At 33.4% G+C, this 15,731-nt stretch overlaps 1 protein-coding gene and 1 long non-coding RNA gene across 2 annotated transcripts in view; one reads left to right on the forward strand and one right to left on the reverse strand.

The window, feature by feature from the left end:
- LOC111000562 (nucleoporin 88) overlaps positions 1-15,731 on the forward strand; it is a 110,094-nt gene that overhangs the window by 15,965 nt on the left and 78,398 nt on the right. The gene's annotated exons all lie outside the window — the stretch shown is intronic.
- LOC123689709 lies at positions 13,266-15,366 on the reverse strand. The gene is made up of 3 exons (XR_006750621.1): positions 15,174-15,366; positions 14,287-14,407; positions 13,266-13,530 (listed from the first exon to the last, which is right to left on the reverse strand). It is a non-coding gene; the product is annotated as an uncharacterized LOC123689709 (long non-coding RNA).

Raw genomic sequence — 15,731 nt, forward strand, 5'->3', positions numbered from 1 at the left:
TATACAGTATTTTTATTGTATGTTTAGTTCTTTAAATTAAGTGTGCTACGTCTTGCATCGGCTATGTATGAAGCGTCGATGTTTTAATTGATTTGTGAGGTTTTAAGGGCGCAATTTAATGCATATAATGTTATGATATGCAGCGTAAATAGGACGAGTATTATTAATAAGTGCAGTGTTGGCCTAGTGGCCTTCAGTGACTCTCATTCTTGAGGTCGTAGGTTCGATCCCCGTCTTTGCACCAATGTACTTTCTTTCTATGTGCGCATTTAACTTTCGCTCGAACGGTAAAGGAAAACATCATGAGAAACCCGGCTTGTTTTTGACATGTCTTTTATACAAGTAATAAATAAATCATTAAACGATACGCCATTTTTCCGATACGATACCGATGACGATACTCTTATAGAAATATCGCCAATACCGATACCAACGCTTATTAAATGAAAATTAAATATATCAGTTATCAAGTTTGGTTAAATGTTTTTAATTCTTCATTTAAAATATACACACTTTCAATCTTCGAATAAGATATAAGGTTTAGTTATTACTATTCAGAATTAAGAGTAATCATTAAATTCAAATGAAATAAATAGCTGTTAATAATTAAAATTAAGTTGATAACATTTTTGTAATTCTGTATTTTATTTAATTTACATAAAAAATACTACGCGCGATGGCAGTTAAAAGCCAAATAAATAGTCCGTATCTCATTTGTAACGCACTATCACCGATACCGATTTATCGGCAAACCTAAAGTATCGCTGATATATCGGTATCCGTTGCATCCCTAGTAATTATGAATATTGAAACTAATAGTGATTTTTTGTATCTAAAGTTGATTTGCGTTTAAAAACCAAAGTAGTCTACAGTAAACTTTATAGGACATATTTTTTTTCATATCGCTAAGGTGCTTCATACTAAAAAGCTAATACGATCTGATGTTTTCACCCGTTCCTACTCCTAGATAATTAATGTCCGACAACGCACCCACAACCTTTAGCATTTATGGATCAAAAACGTCACGCCGATAAACACTTGTTTGACTTTTAATATTGAACAAGTTTATATAATTTATTTCAATTCCTTCAGAGAGCTGAACATACACGCTATAAATACACAAAAAATCTGATATAATAGTTTTTTCCTTTGCCCCGGATGTTTCATTTGGCAATTTTTAACGGGATTACACGTCTTCGCCTCACTCAATCACGTTTCCGCAGCTGCCCTCTATTTATGGGGCAATATTTTATGGAATATCGAGTAAAGTAGCCTTTAATCTACTAATATAATGGGGATTTACAGGAATTACGTCCGATTGTGTTCGGTTTCTTATTGCGTCTGTAATGGTCACGGTTCGGTCAGTAAATTCTGTGATGGTCCTGGATTAAAGTATTAGATTATATTGATTAAGATAAATGTGGTTTAGTTTTATATTAGTATTATTTTAGTTTGAATTATTTGGGAATCTAGAAGAAAAATACTAGGAACATCTGGAAATTACAGGCAAGCTAAATTTTCTCAATACAAAGTATTACGTAAGCATTGAGGGCGGGGGTATTTGATTTTCTTATTTGGTGATTACGTCACCAGTTAGAAGAAGAAGAAGACATATCCATATTATAAAACAAAACACTTAGACAATACAGTAAGCCGAACCAGATTATATTGATAAACAATTGTGAGCAACAGAAAACATAATTACGTTAATAGACTACATAAAATAATACAGATATTAAAACTTTAACAAATAACAATTAATACTTAATTGTAATCTTCGTAACGTATGTTTTATTTTGTAAAACCGGGCAGTTGCGCAGGAGGCTCATCTAATGTTAAATGATACCGCCGCCCACGGACACCCAATGCAAGAGGGATTGCGAATGCGTTGCCGGCCTTTTAATAATTCTTTCACTTCCTTCTTTCTTGAAGGCACATACCTAAGTCGAATTGGTTCGGAAATATTTCAGTGGGCACATGTTCAACAAGTGTTAATAAAACAATATTAGTGTCCTTTAAAAAACATAAACCCGCAATGGTCAATTGAACAAAAGGGAGCTATTAATTATAAATACAATAGATCAAACAACAGACGGGACAAGGGGCAGTCTATAATCATTTATCTCAAGTTTAATAAAAGGAAGATTATTTATGGTGGCGTGGAGTAATGTCGCATGATTTAATCCCATTAGATTGGGAGACGCGCCAGAATATCGGAAAATGGCACTAGACGAAGTTGAGAATGGAACTAGATAATAATAACACAAATTAAAGTAGCTTTTATTTCTGTCAGACAGATAAACATAACATTTATTACAAACAAAACACACACACATAACCACACAAAATAGCAATAATCAAAGATAAAAAAGAGATATCAAAAACAATAAAAAACAATTTTTTTAAGTGTGCTGTGGCTGGCTTTTTTTTATTAATTGGCCCTGGCTCAGCATTTTGCTGAGGAGCAGAATGTTCCACAGCTGTTTGCAAAGGAAAGACAGAAAAGGAATGTAATTAATATTAATTAGAAAAAAAATCTTTCTTACAATCAATTAAAAACAAACTTGATGCCGCATTTACATTCAGCCGTAGTGAGCAGGGAAGTGGGCAGGACGAGTGTGTAAACGCGGTACTTCTTAAGTAATACGTACGTAATAGTAAGAGTCAGTCCCGTTGCCGATTCCGGATGTCATCCTCCAGACCCCAACTAAATTTTCGATGCCGTACAACACGAAGAATGTGTGTTTTATAGTTTCTTATTAGATGTGTCTGTTTGTCATAATTTCTTTTCGTGACCTATATTTCTTCCAAACATTTGCTTGAATATGTATAGTTATATAGTATAACTGACTTAATATGTGAGGAGTATTGGTTGTAGGTGCTAACAAACTTGTAAAAAAATACCTTGCTTTAAATTTGGAATGTATATTGCTAGTTCCTCTCATCTGTTCTAGGTACGCCCTTGATTTGAGGACTCGCAGTAAATTTAAATTTAGAATGATATGTTTTGTGACGTTCATCGTAGTTTTGTCCGTGTATTGTAGAAATCGCGGTTCTCATTTCATAAAGAAAATTAAATCAAAATTTTCTTGGACAATCTAGTTTTTACTCAAATATTAGTTAAATAAATCGTTTTTTATACAGCAATTGTTTTATATTTTAATTGCCGATGTCATGTAACATTTTATGAACGAATTTTTAGATGATACAAATTCACCGTATATGCAATTAAATGAGGGTAGCATATGGTTAAAGAATTTAAAATACTGAGTCTACGAAAAGAGAAACGGTGTAGCAGTTACGCGAACTGTATATGCTTAGCGTTTTGTTAAGTACCAAGATAATTATTATAATTATGAGACAAAGACGTTTTACCACTGCAGCACATGGTTTTCATTAAATATGTAGTGAAACATATTTTCTTCGAATTTAACTATTCGTTTGTAAGGTTTTTGTATTGGTGAAACCAAGTCCCTGATCGAATGTCACACCCTTATGTGCTAATGGTATTACCTTTATCATTTGTCATTCGTTCCTCGTACGGCCTTAGATGCTCAAACATTCTGTTTAAATCTCAAACGAAGAAAATATTTTTACGAATACCCTCACAAATACTAATAAAAACATTTGTGTTATTCTTATCACTTATGCAGTGTTCAAGGAATACAGAAAAAAATACTCGAATTGGCGAGCCAGAATTGATCTTCGAATTTATATATGTCACCGTAAGATTGTAAACATCGTTATATTACAATCTATCTAGTAAGATTGTAAACTATCGATAGATTGTGAACCAAGAACCGAAAAATGATGCGTTAAATTGCAATCATAATGATACGGTTCACAATCTATCGATAGTTTACAATCTTACTAGATAGATTGTAATATAACGATGTTTACAATCTTACGGTGACATATATAAATGATAAATCATAATGCTAAACAATATATGTTCCTTTCATACTGTTTTCTTTAATTAGGGATGCCTGGAAGAGATGGCTTAGTAGCTATGAGGCCAGTTCTGTTGGTATGATTTTGTTTAATGCAAAAAGCGAATAAATCAATATATTGTTAAATATACTTGCAAGACTTAAGTTGGCGTCTGGTAGATAGTTCCGGTGACCAGACCTGGTGCTTTCCTCTTTCTACGAATAAGTATCGCATTGCGAGGAAATGCTGCCAGTGTTAAAGGTATACTGCTACCACCACCTTTTTAAATTTATTTTGATTTCTTTTTAATTATTTTTATTAGGACTTTGTAGGAGAAGAAAATTGTAAATACTTGATTGTAATCATATTAATTTAAATAAATGTATTTATATTTTATAAGTATTAACTTTGAGTATCCCTGTACTGTCATATATTGTCAAGCGGTCACCAAAAAAGATATTTGATTAGCGTCTACTGCCCGACGGGGCTTCGGCCATCTTGTTAAAGATAACTAGATGAGCCTTCAATTGTTAACTTCACTAGTTTACAGTTACAACAAACCACGATTACGAATAATTTATGATGATGAATATATTCAAACACATGTTTTTATTAAGTATGAAAAAGTTTATTTTTCAAAAATAATCTCAACAGTTGTCAAAGTTTGTATCAGTTGTTTGTAGTTATTACTAGATTGTGTGTCACCTGTCAAGCTTTGAAAAAATAGATTTCGATGTTAAAAAATTCACGTTGATCCTCTTCCCTTTTTATAAAGTCAGTTACACCTAAATTAAAAGTAATTATAACATACAAGTGATATACTGAAAACACTTATAATTAGCTAATAGTTTTTTTACCTCAGATTCTTGTTATATATCAAAAAAGCAATATTTTAAGCTCATAAAAAAACCAGTCGACTGACGACTGATATATTATAGAAACTGGTAATTATAAAAAATGTTCCCGCTAATGTTCTTTCATATTTCATGTCCAGTCGTCTAATTCGGTGTTAAAATGACCCCTGCGTCATGGGAAATACTTTTAAATAATTCGATAGTGATACTCTTGAATCGTGATGACGTACGTGAGTGATGACGTCAAGAATTTTGTGATAATAGGATTTATTGTTTGTTTGTTCAGAAGGCTGATCACCTACTTGCCTATTTAAAAGATACAGACCTATGAGGACAGGGACGTGAGCTATAGGGGATTTAAAGAAGCTATGGACTGTGAGTTTTTGGTAAAGAAGGAATACGTTCTTGGCGAAAGTTGCGAATATATGAGCGTGATCTTGTATTATTATTCTAAAAAGTCCAGTTCTCTTTCCAATCCGCTAGTAAACTCAGTATAAATACAAGATTAAAACTATGTAAATACACAATATTAATCAAGTCATGAAGTGGTATGGGAATTGCTAATGATCACTCTATCTAATGACACAGTTTTATAACGATTGCTGGAATATAAAGTGTATATGGGGTATGTACTTTTATTTCTACATAATTATTATTTACTTCTGATACACATTAGAACATTATTTATTTGCCATATTATCCTTCTATGCGATATTGTACAATATAACATAGAAGATTAGAACTAGAGAATTGATACACGTTTTGTATCAAATTTGTTGATAAAATAACTAAAATAAATTAAACTTAAATATCTGTTAGATAGTTTTACTCCTGTAAGAATTTGTAATCAACAATGGTTTGAAATACTTGCTTTATAGTTAGACAAATTAATTAATTTCATAATTTTTCCGTCTGTAAATGTGTTTTTATTTTTGGCTAATATATTTTATATATCTATAATATTTTGATGTTTTACAAACTACGTCTAGGAAAACTAATAAATGAATCGCGCAATCTTTCTAGCGATCTCTAAATACCACGTGCGTGGTTATTTTAAGTAGGTTGAAATTTAAAAGTACAACCCTGGATTGAATTGCAATTTCATTATGGCATGAATTACAATGTCAATTAATATGCTTTGACGTGTTCCCGGGTGCGGTCATAGATAGGTGGTAATTAGTGGCGACAATTAACCTCTAATCGACCAGCTAAAATGACGTGTAAGAATTGTCAAGGGAATTCTTACCTTGACAAAATCGGGTATTTACGCTGTTACAAAATTGGATGATCAATAACGGTAATAATCTAAAGTGAACAGCTGTGAAGTCGTAGAAAAAAAAGTAATTGTATAAAAATATTTGCAGAGTTTTATAATTATTTTTAGCTTAGGTCTTTCAAGAAATGAGCATACCAATTCTTGAAAAGCCGGCATAGCACTCGCGAGCCTGGCGATTTAGTGAAACCGGTTTCACTAAATATCAGATGAACCTCCTGCCCGGGTTTTTTTATGTTACAGGAGGCAGACGAGCAGAAGGCTGGCAAGCGCGCTTCCGGCCTTTTCAGAATTGGTACGCTCGTTTCTTGAAGGACCCTAAATCGAATTGGTTCGAAAATACTTCAGCGGGCAGCTGGTTCCCCATTGATGTGGTGCGCGGTATAAATTGTCTTAAGAAACGCTCAGTCTAGAAACGGTCGTCAAGGTGATACGAATGGTATTTTGTCATCTGCCTTGACGTCCTATAATGAAACTCACCTGCAGGTATTAGTCTGAACAACTCGTCTAAAAACTCTATGACAAATTTTTGCCGCCTGTTAAGAACAGAGAATTTTCTTACTAAAATAATTATGAATTACTGAACTATTTGAATAAAGACGGCTATCGATTATGTATTGTCATCAATTTAGAAAAACGTGGTACCTACACTTGTAACGGAACATTATTTAACTTTTGTAGTAAGTTTGCTCGTTTGCTAGTTGATTTTCGGGTAGTCCCTCGAGTTATGTAATCTAACGTTAGTTAAGTTACATATATATTATATTAGTTAATAATAATACTAATGAGCGCACAATTGAAGCCTTTATGAGCACTTTAGTTTTTACCACACTCATTTGTAATTTAACATTTTCGCTTCCGATAATATCCGATAATATATAAGTGTCACTTAGAGTTACGAACTGTCAAGTCAAGTTCTTTCTCATGTTTTAACACATGTGGTGTTTTATTAGAACATATCCATAACAACTGCCACCAAAGTATATTCTCGGCAAAAGAAAAATTGTATAATGTAACTTCTAAAGAAAGTTTAGTCAATTATTCCCAGCACTAATAACCTAGTAAAACATTACTGCAATTGCTAATTAGTAAAAGCATTATTTGCACACCAGAACGGTACCCACGTGTCCACATCGATACACAATCACCCCTTCCCAAAACAGAGACGAAGTGTACATTAGTGGGAGTAGGGAGATTTTATTGCCTCCCACCTTAAAATATTGTCTGATTCATTAGAGGATATTTCACATTTAAGTTTCGTATGCTCTTCCGCGCGATGTTCAAGATTCGGGGGGGGGGGGGCTGTTACGGCGTCGCCACTTTTCTAAGGATACCGTTTCGCGTAATAAGACTCTAAGAATCCGTTATACCCTTAATTATGGGGGGTATAGGGGTATAATGACATGTATGTAAATATACGTGTAACGGCTTAAGGTGGCGACGTGTGTACGCCTTAATGGCCCGGTTGTTTTCTTTGATTAAAGAATTTTATTACCGCATATAATTCACGATTAGACGCAAAAGGGTTGTGGGGTGAGAGATAAAATTGCGTAATGACGGGTGCGTGATTCGGAATCGTAATTGTTATTGGTGTGCGTTTGTTGAGTCGTATTGAGTATTTTGAGTGCTTAGATAATAGATAGTGTTTGTATAAGAGCCTTTTTTCCATACATATTCTCTATATAGTTTCTATCAACGCATACATGAAATAAATCTACCTATTCATGCGTGAATATCATTATATGAAATTATGAGCAGGTCGTAGGTTCAAACCCCGGCTGTGCAGAAATACACTTTCTTTCTATGTGCTTTTTTAAAATTCGCTCGAACGGTGAAAGAAAACATCGTGAGGAAACCTACATGTCACATAACACTTTGTATCAGTAATTAATTCTTGGGGGTCCCTCAAGAAATGAGCGTACCAGTTCTTAAAAGACCGACAACGCATTTGCGATCATTGTATCACTTAACATAACAGCTGAGCTCCTGCCAGTTGCCCCGTGTTAAAAAAATTTAGTTGAATAATTTTTTTTATGTTGTTATTAACTTTGTATATGTAGTTATGTTATGTATCCCTCAAGGCTGTATTGCTGCTAGCATTTTGACTTATTTACCTTCTTTTGTGTGCAGAACTGTTATATAGTTTTTGTACTTTATTAATTTAAATACGAACTAACGTCTACTATGGCAGAATTCTCAAAAACATAAAATCACTATACGAACAAATTAAATTATAAAATAGAAAAAAAATCACAGCCATTCAGCCCTCTATCATTAAAAATGAATATTATTCATTACAATTTTCAGATTTCTCTTTTAAAACCAACCTCATTAGTTGTAAAAACAGTGCGGAAAAATCATCCCATTATGAATTTTAATCAGTGTATCTCGTAAAACACTAATGGCAGTGCGGCTTTGGAGTAAGATAGATTTTAAAGTATTTTCTAGTACCTTTTGAGCTCTTTATAAATAAAAGTTTGGTGAGAATGTAGTGGCTTCAGCGTACGACTCAATCCTGAGATCGTAGGTTCGATCCCGATTTTGCACCAATGTACTTTCTGTCTATGGGCGCATTTTGCAGAGTTGTTCGGACTAATACCTGCAGCTGAGTTTCATCATCGGACGTACTCCACGTTGGACCGTGGACACGTTCACCACATGAGCATGATGATCTTCTTAGGAGCTGATTAATCCTTGCCTTCCAAAGGATTGCAAAGCTAATGTCATTTGATATGTCATCACCCAGTATTCCTATGCTCTCTGAGGCTATAAGGAGAGTGTATTCAAGGATAGAAGCAAGTCGCTTCTATCCTTCGTCGTGTTTTCGTAGCGGAAAACTTTTTAGTAACACTGTAAGCTCAGTGCCATAGACAGGTACTTAATATTGTTTTTGGTTTATGCGGGTACTACTTCATTTAACAAATACCCACAAATATTAAAAAGTAAGGCAGGGAAATTTCTTATGCCCCATTCTATTCAAACATCTTAATTTCCATACGCTGTTCATTTGTAATGTCTGTCCCGTGAGACCATTTTGTGGTTTCCAATATGTTTCTTGAACTTTGTACTAATCAACCGTATGGTTATATACTGGTGTATACATATATATGGTCCTTAAACACATAAGGCATGACAGTATTATATCAGTTCGGATTAGACAGAAATGCCTGGATCGTTCTGCGACTTCCAATGATTCAGATTATTAAGATCTAGTTCTCTCTAGACGTAGCGCTGAATTTTACTTTATCAGTGTCAGGCAGAAAAGCCTGGTAGTTGGTCTTAGTTTAAAGTCCATTATCCTCTATTACATAATTTTTATTATATTTTGGTACCTAGAATTAGTTTTGATTCATCATTCTTTAGATTTATTTTTCTTTTTAGTTTGGTCATTGTATAAGTCTACATTTGTACTTACATTTTTATTTTTGTTAATTTTTCAGTTTTTTTTTCGTAACATAGGTTGCCTGGAACAGTTTTCTTGTAGCGATAAGACTGCCCGTGCGCTACTATACTTGGAACAGAACCAGTGTATTCGAGGTTATATGTAAGGGCCATTCTCTACTAACTGGAAACTTGTCTATTGACAGTTGTCCTAACCTTTTTTTTCTAAAAAATAAAAATATAATATGTTAAGTCGATAGATAGTTATAATATATAAATATTTAAACAAGAAACCATCGTAATTTTCCCTTATTTGTCGAATTTTAAGCAATTCTGTGAAAAAACGCGGCAGAGGACTGTTTTGCCACCCAGAGGAATGTTTTATCTACCCAGATACCAGTTTAAGTCAATGTTTATATGAATAAAAACACAATATTAGTTATTAAATGTAATCAAATAAATTACCTTCTTTATTAAATACTGTATCACATACAGAAATATTTATATTTATTAGGAAGAAATTGCGAGTTTCGCTCTCTGAGTAACAAATTAAAATAATTATAATCAAAATTAAGCTTAGGTACTAAGAATCAGCCTTGTTTACTTATCAATGCAGACTTATTTCTCAAAAACAGGTACAGGTATATTAAAATAATAAAATATTCGTTTCCCTTTTAGGGCAATATCTGGGTTTGGCAACTTCTTTAATACTTGGTCAAAGGACACATCAGAAACATCATTTTCATCGACTCTGAACGTGTGTCCTTTGTCATCACAAATTTTTAAGAAGGTTACTGTTAGTTCGCCTTCTTCCATATCTATCTTATTAATTACTGCAGCATAACAATATTCAGTGTTTCTTACTAGAAATTTAACCAAGACGTAATCACCGATGGTGTAATTCTGTTGGTTAATTGAACTAGGTCCAGCTAGTGCAGCATCGTAGTCGGTCTTCATGTGGGATCCTGTGAGTTGTCCATGTTTTCATTTTCAGAGTCTGTGTAAATATCATCTACGTTAAGTTTTGTCTTGTTTTTGTACTGTAACGCTCCTAAATTAAAATGCTGGCACTCGTCTTCACAATTGCAACTTAAACTTTTCATTATGAGTTTAGCGCATCTTGGAGCTGATTCCAGAGGACTTCTTAATATTTCAGCCTTTATTTGATGTATTTTTAGAGTGCCATTAAAGTCTGTCTAAGTCTGCTGTTGTCATCATTTTCATAAAAGATTCGTACAGTTTTTATGCAATCAGATGAAATTTTGTCTTTGCGAGTCCGAAGCTTAGGTACTAAAACTGATTGACGTGCTGCTTTCTGAATTCTTTTATAAGATATAGCACTATCTTTGCTTCGCCATAACTTGTACTTGTGAATTAGTTTACCGGACAAGACTTTTCCGAAAATTTGTTTTTCTCGGCAGGTTTTTAAATAAGAGTAGTTTTCTTTCAGCTGTGCATTCAACACTTGACTTGAATGACTACTTCTCTGCGAGTTACTGGCGAATCACACATTTTAATAAGTTTAGTGTTAGGTGTGTCTACATTTTCCTTTGTCTTAGCTTTTTCCAAACGTTCTAATCTCTTCCTATACTTCTCGGATTTTTTTTGTAATACTCGATCTTTTTGTCTTTATCCTTTATAATTTTGTCACGTTTCTTTCTCGCATTACGCTTTCTCGCATTACTTGCATCACTTCATGGAGTGGTCATAGGACTCATAGGTAGTATTGATGGAGAGACAGAACATTAAGTAGGAGGAGAACCCTCGGTTTCGGGCGTATTTTGTCGTACAAAATTGTTTGTAATTTCTTTCAAAGCTTTTTTTTTACGCGATAGGTAGCACAGTGCTCTCTCCACTCTTTAGTCACAGCTTTGTGTTCACGTCGACTCATATCTTTAACTAGCTTTCTTGTGCCTTTTTCCTTCTTCCTTTGGTAGTTTCGTCGTTATTTTTCCTTCAATTGCTCTCTTTTTACAGGGTCATTTTTTAGCCGTTGATATCTTAACCTTTCAGCAATTCTTTTCTGCTCTTTTATTTCTTCTTTGGTTTTAGGTTTCTTCTTTGGTGGCATTTCGTCAATACTAAAACAATAAAATAAACTTTCAAAATTGAATTTAAAACGGTAGGGTTTAAAAATCCATATTAATAGAAAACAAGACCTGAATGAGCGTGGCATGCCTTTGTAAGAAAGAAAGAAGCTATCGACAAACAGTAGGTTAGTGCATACTATAAGGAATATTAATAAAATACACGGACGTCAAATAAAACAGTTCTCTGTTACATTGAACAGTTCTCTGTGTTATAAATTTCCAGAGGACTGTTGCACAGAGGACTGTTATTTTTACTTAAAAATGTCATACCACGTATGAGTTTAAATATATAACTTCATAACACTGAGACAGCTTTCAATTATCACACTAAGCAATTTTTTGTTAAATAAATATAATTATAACACATAAAACACCGTTAAATAGACTTACCAGAGGAATGTTCACTCAACACTACAGAGACGTGGCTACCATACTGACGCGGAGTTGTCACTGCGCAAAATGGCGGCGATTTGTTTAGCATGGCGTCCGAGCAAACTTCACACTGTTAACGTTCGGTTTCAAAGGCAATGTAACCAGAATTGTCTTTAATATTTTTGTGGCGCGACATTCAAATTATGACACAGGACTGTTCAAAAAATGTCTGGACAAAATTCAAACACTAGTTTTTAGTACTAAAAAATTATCTAAAATAATAATTGTTTTTTGTTCACATGCATCAAATATTCTTTATGTTTTTATAGTGTTCAAAATTTTACTTTTTTAAATAGAACTTAGAAAAACCGAACCGACTCATACTCGATCCGGAATTAGGACATAACAGAGGACTGTTTTTAGTGGCCTTTAGACCGAATTTATGAAATGATTATGATTCTAAATATTGATTAAGCTTGACTCCTTAAGTAACAGTTTTATATTATGTGTTTTAATAAATATGGCTATGCATTAATATAGCCAAAGTAAAAAAAAATGCTTGGACCATGATTTTCCTGTTAGCAGAGAAAGGCCCGTAAATTAAATTTATTGCAATCGTCACTCGTTTTTATGCCATGTAACTTTTGGACATTATCGAATTAAAATATTTAACGCCATTTCCACGCCGTGAACGTCATACAAAAGCGTCCTATAACGCCACTTGTCGTCTAATGAGGCACCTGAACCGAGGGGAGGGGTGGGGGAAGGGAGACCGCAACACTTACCGACGGTTTACGATCGCGATCTGCGTTAAACGCGCATTAAAAATGTGCTAACAGCGATGATGCTGGCACAGAGTAGGTAAAATAGTGCCCATACATATAAAGTATTTATTTACACACGAGGCTGCTATCCCATCCTTGCTACAGGCTTCTAAAATGGCAGGTGAAGAATTGTGGTATCTATTGGTACTACAGACTTCCTGATCCCTCATGATAGTGAAGACGTGAGTGACAGAAGAGTGACTGACAGGTCAAAAATAGTGAGAAATAGTTAGTCAAGTAAGTAAAGAGAGGTAGAGAAGAATGTGTTTAAGGCTGTGTAAGGACACGTTATAAACCCTAGCGTTTTATAAATCCACATATTTCTAAGAGAATCCAAATCATTATAATAATAAAAAATGTATGTGTTTGTGTGAGCGATGCTGTCGAATCGCCGTTTGTCGTTAATCGTTAGAGAACACATACATACGTTTAGTGTTTTAAATGCTTAACTGATTTGTCCACTCTGTGTTCTGTTGATTGGAACGCATAGCTGCTACTTCAAGAGCGTGGCTTAATTGGTATCTTTGATTAAATTTTTCAATAACAGCGTATTTAAAAAAGTTTTTAATTGGTACATTTTATTGTGAACTTATAGCTTTGATTATAAGAGTTCATAAGTGGTTTAGATACATAATCGGATACGACAAAAAGGGGTTAGCAAAAATCTCTTCTCTTTTATTCACGCGTTATTTTTTTGATTAAATTTATTCGTTTATTCGTTGTGGTCGACCTGTTTAGAAATGACAGATTTTTGTAGTTAGGACAGTGGACAGCCCTTTCCTTTTTTGTGGAATAAGTTATAGTATCTGTAAATAAAAAATAATAATGAATAAATTAATTCTATATTTTTGGGTATAGAAGTGTTGACCGAAGCTGTATAATATCGCGAGACTGCCATGCCACCATGCCTTAGACCCAAACAATGACGGCGTAGATGTCGCAGTTAAGTAGATAAATGAGAGAGTTAATTGAATCTCTAGACAGTTAATTAAAGATCGATGTTCGATCAAGTCGCTAAAGTTCCGTCAGACAAGTCCGTGAACGAAACGTGAAGGACGTAACATTCCTAGGCAACAAGACTAAGCTATGTATTTAAAATAAAACAAAAATTTCCAAGCTCTTAATTCTTCACGACCACACCGAAATAAAAATAATTAATGAAATAATCATGGCGGAGTCGACAACATTTTTACAATTTCACCAAAGACAAGAAAGACTCTAAAAGTAATTAGCTGTCGTCGTGCCCGCCATCTTGTTTGAGTAATTAATCAACACACTGGCTTTCTTAGACAGATACTTAAACGTTTCTGGCGCTGCTTTATTTAAATCGAAATACTAGTGACTTGATTGAATATCGATATTTCATTAACTGTCTAGAGATTCAATTAACCCTCTGATGTAACTACTTTACTGCGACATAGACACAGAAGACTGATCACCAATCTTTTAGAAGAAGCAAATGATGAAGCCAAAGCTGAAGATTTAGCAATACTTGACACTTAAATGCCATTCGTTAGCAAAACCTTTTTAATTTTAATATATAATACATAGAATAGATTTACCTTCCACATGGTATGCATTTTCCCCAAGGAGCCCTAGTCCTTCCTGTCGAGCATGGTACAATGTTCATAGCCAACATTTCTTGCACACCATTTTCATAATCAAATGAATGGTCTTGCGGATCTGAAAATACATTAAGAGACTTTGTGAATGCAGGCACAATATAGTTACATAAAAATAATACTTTTATCAGACCTTTCAGACAATATTCGAGATATTTTTGTGATACAAATTAGCTTTAAAACCCAATTAGTTTTTATGATTTTTTAAGAGTCAGTATAAGTCTGAACTCTAAATCTTATACTCAGATTCGATGTTCAATACATTTTTCGTCCTTTGTATTGAACATTGATTGTCCTAGCTTTGCACGCTTGACACATGCTTCATAGTTGAAGGAAAACGTCAAGAGGAGACCTGCATGTCTTAAATCTAAATCATACCAAACGTATGATACAGAAAAAGAGGCTATCCACCAGAAACCTGGGAAGCGTAAAACAAGCGAGGTAATATTGGAAAATAGTAACAAAGATGAGAGTCAAATAGAAGAACTTGGAGGAGGCGTTCACTCCATCGGAGGTCCTGTACTATATTAAATATGATATTAATCATACGATACGATAATAATAATAATCCTTAGCATAGTACTTGAATAAAGGTTATTTTTTGTATTTATATTGAACATACACACACTGCTTGAATCACAAATTTTGCATTATTTATAATTAGTTCTTTAAAATTTTAGGTATTATGTTTTTTTATTTAATTTTTATATTAATAAGTTTTATGTTGTATAAGTATTAAGTTGTTGAAAAAATACGTTAACACTTTAAAGTGGTTTTTCTCAGTATTAAAGGTCTTTTTAAATTTCTAAATTCAGCAAATAAATTACCTTGATAATTCTGGAGGTCATCGGTTTCTATGGTCGGCAAAGAATATGCACTTGCAACAAAACAAATGAAAATTAACAAAATAGATGTCTTCATGATTTTTTTAATAAAATTAATTATTAGCAAAACAGGTTATTAGTGTTATCACTGTCCAATACGTCAGTATTAATGCAATTAACTGCGACTTCTGACAGTTTAAATCTTGAGGATATAATACTGTTTTGACGTAATTTGATAATGACCACAATAACATGTATATTAAGTATTTTAATTGTTTTGTGGAGGAACGGATCTCGCAGACAAATCAATAAATATATATTTTATAACCAATAATAAGATTTAATTTTATTAAATTCATTTTTATTTTATTTTGTTTAGTTCTGTATATTGCACTAACTAAAACTCCTTTTAAATAAAATAAATTTGATATATACATATGAATGAAGGCAGAATAAAGCCTTTGTTATATATAGGTAGTTATACATATTCTTAGTAAATTTTATACTGAAGTAGAGATAAGATTTCTTCTACACGTTTGTAAATGTTTTATTTTTTGATTT

Source organism: Pieris rapae, chromosome 14 (assembly GCF_905147795.1).
Source record: "Pieris rapae chromosome 14, ilPieRapa1.1, whole genome shotgun sequence".
Lineage (NCBI taxonomy): Eukaryota > Metazoa > Arthropoda > Insecta > Lepidoptera > Pieridae > Pieris > Pieris rapae.